A 3,567-nucleotide genomic window follows, 5' to 3' on the forward strand; every position below is an offset into this window, starting at 1 on the left:
AACCCAACTCCGAGCATTTTCAAAATACTTTTTCTCATTACAATTGTTGCTTATGTAACTTGGTGAACTCTTCCCACATCTCACAGGCCGGGATGAATTGCACGTCTTAAAACAACGACTCAGAGAACAGAGGGTGACGGGAACACTGACGGATGCTCTCTGCCACACCCATTCTCCAAGGCTTGGCAACACATTTAATGAGTGTTCCCTCACTCTTATCAAACACGCTCACGAATGTGCACACCCACAGCTCAGGAGAAAGTCAACCAACTCTTATTAAACAAAATTTTATGAAGAAACATAAGATAAAATGGATATAATAGAAACCAATTAATCAGTAAAATGAACATTCATGATATTCCAGCAAAACCTTATGTGGAATTCATTGCACTTCAAACTATAACACAAAAGGTTGAATGATTGCAAATAATGACATTTTTGAAATTACAGTTAGGGTCCCTTTGAGTCTGAAGGCTCTCATGTACCTGTCAACCACTCACGTGCACGGCGCTCTCCAGCACTGGCACCATCTGTGAAGCAGGCCAATCAACCTTATTTCTAATGACGTCCTTACAGTCTCTTATGCCACCATCAACCTGGAATGTCCACCGTAAGCGTGGCCCATGGGTCTCCATATCCACGCCTTTGCTCAATTTTCTTGGAGCTGTCTGAAAACTTTAACCTTGACCACTTTCTCCCCTTCCCTGGCACACACATTTTTTTCAGAACAACATTCCTCCTTCAACACTGTCTAACATCACCCTGGGCCACCTTCCCTTTGAACACAGTCTTGGAAAACTCTGTAAATAAGCTGCTGTTCTGCAAATCATTCATCTTTTTATGGTTTCCCACTTGTTTCACACTGACAGTATTTCATTTGGCCTCTTTTTTTTTAATTGGACTCTCACTCTGTCACCTGGGCGGGAGTGTAGTGGCCACCACAGCAGCGACCTGCTGGGCTCAGGCAATCCTTCCACCTCAGCCTTCCAAGTAGCCAGAACTACAGGTGCGTGCTACCACACCCAGCTATTTTTTTAATTTATTGTAGATAGGCGGGATTGCCAAGTTGCCCAGGGTGTTCTCGAACCCGTGGACTCAGACAATCCCCTCACCTCAGCCTCCCAAAGTTCTGAGATTACAGGCTTGAGTCACCATACCCAGCCTTGGCCTCTTCTTAAAAAGCCTTAATTTTTGAATGGGTTGTATACTACCTGTTCAAAATATCAAAGATACAAAAATAAATGCAGCAAAAAGCTTGATAATGACCTATGTCATGTTATTTTTTTCTCCAAATAGCATGGATGTTTCCTATTATCTCATATTCTTTCGTGTGCCGTTTATTTTATGCATATGTAACAAAATATGTAAAACAATATTTTATTGTATGTCTACACAAATGGCAGTATATTATAATCCTTTGACTTTGCTTTTTGTTCATTTAACACTGCATATTGGAAAATTCTCTATGTTGGTATCTAACTCATCTCTTCATGCTTTTGCCTGACTGCAGAATGTGTTCTCGGTCTGCCTGTCAGTTTATCTATCTACCACCTATTCATTTCTTTGCTAGTTTCTTGTTTGTCAGTACTTGGTTTACTTTCCAGATTTTTCTAGCACAATACTGCAATGAAGGTTCTTACATAAAAATCTTTCTATGTAGATCTTTGAGGTCTGTGTAAATACATGAAATAAATTCCTCAGAGTAAAATTGCAGGTTCAAATGATATTTTTCATTCATGTTTTTAGAAGATTTATTTTATTCTATTCAATTTGAATAAATGAAACTTGTACCCATTGGAAAATTCAAAAGGAATAAGAGGAAACTGTGAAAACAGAGTCTGTTTTATACTTAATTTCTCCAGCCACCTAATTTTCGTTTGTGGACACAAGTGACTCTAGGCGATCATATGCTTTCAGAGATATTGCATGCCTGTATAGGCATATGTGCATGTAGAGGATTTTTTTTTGGGGGGGCATGTTTGTGTTTTCTTCTGCATTTCACAGAGATCACATTGTTCTTGCCACAAAGTTGATTTGAAAAGCAAATGCAAAAGTGTCACAGTAACCACTGAAATTCAGTGTCAGGCAGAGTCCGTCGGAAGACTTTGGAAATGAAAGGAACCGTGTTATTTGTGGTCTCTATGACACTTGGCTGTCCGGGAAGAAAACAGTTAAAACGCAAGCCCCTGCACCTTTTCTGGTCCACGGTTTCCAGTCTGTCTCCATTGGGATTAGTTGCCCCTACATTTTTCTTATACTCGCCATCTTCGGAATCTCCTTCACCGCCATCTTAGGTTTCTCTCATCTCCTTTCTATGAGAATCTTCTGGGTAATTTTTAAAATGTAAGTTTGCGTATTTTTTCCTTGATTTATGCCCTTGTGAAGCACATCCTTAGGCAGCTTTTGAGGAAAGATGTATAGGAGATACATAGGTGTATCTTTAATGAACATTAAGAGTTGTTTCATTTTATCTTTTCATACTTAGGGTATAGAAGCCTAAGTTAGAAATATTTTTTCTTCACTGTGATGAAATCATGTCTTCAATGTCTTCTAAAGCCTAGTGTTATCATTGAGAAGTCTGAAGGTATTTGGATTCCTCTTCCCTTAAGTAAGCCCAAATTTTCTTTCTAGACATGTTGCCCTAGAATTTCTTAGATTTTACCAATGAGGTGCCATCATGAGTAGCTTGGTGGTCTTGTCCACTTGTGTGGGCCCTTTCGCTAGAGAACAATGCTTCATCCTTGGGACGTTTTCTTCTCTTTGGATGATCAAATTGATTTTCTTCTTCCCCGTTTTCTCTTGTTTTCTCTTTTCTTTCTGAAGCTCCTTTTATTATTTAGAAGTTTTACCCTTAGAAGGAGTCCTTTATGTTTTCTCTCCTCGTGTTTCTGATATCTGTTTTTTTCTATACTTTCTGAAATAATTTATCATCCATATCTTCCAACTTTTATTGACATTTCATTATAGCTTTTAGATATTTAATTATCAAAAACTTTTTTTTTTCTAAGAATGTCCTGATGAATAGTAGCACCTTATTCTTACCTCACAATAAACTGTGTTGTCAGTCTGAGAATCTTAGGGTAGCGTATTTGGAGTTTTTTCTTCCTCATGTTTTCTCTTTATCTTTCAAGCTGTTTACTAGTTTTGCAATGTTTAAAATCTTTCTATTCCATGTTATAGACTCTCCTCAGGTATCAAGTCACCCACGGTTCTCTGCTTATAAATGAAAAGGATGAAATACACTGCTAACAGTGAAATACACTGAGCAAGAGATGGGATTTGTCCATTTTGAGCTTGACCATGAGGTGATCTGGCAGACTGATCTTTGTTTGTTATGAAACACACAATGTCGCATCTCTATATCCAGATATTTATGCTTACATTTTGGGTAGTTGAAGATTTTCCTAACAGTGGCACTTCATTGCTGCCTGAAAAGTACCAGCTCACCTGATTGTGCCCTGGACCCAAGTCTGGAAGGATCATGAGAGGCCAGCATCTGGGGTTCAGAGGGTGATTTACGTCTCCTGTTTGCAAAACTAAAGCTTTGTCCTTAACCGTGGTGGTTTC

This window comes from Carlito syrichta, unplaced genomic scaffold (genome assembly GCF_000164805.1).
Source record: "Carlito syrichta isolate Samal-C Ts95f unplaced genomic scaffold, Tarsius_syrichta-2.0.1 Scaffold305644, whole genome shotgun sequence".
Taxonomy (NCBI): Eukaryota; Metazoa; Chordata; class Mammalia; order Primates; family Tarsiidae; genus Carlito; species Carlito syrichta.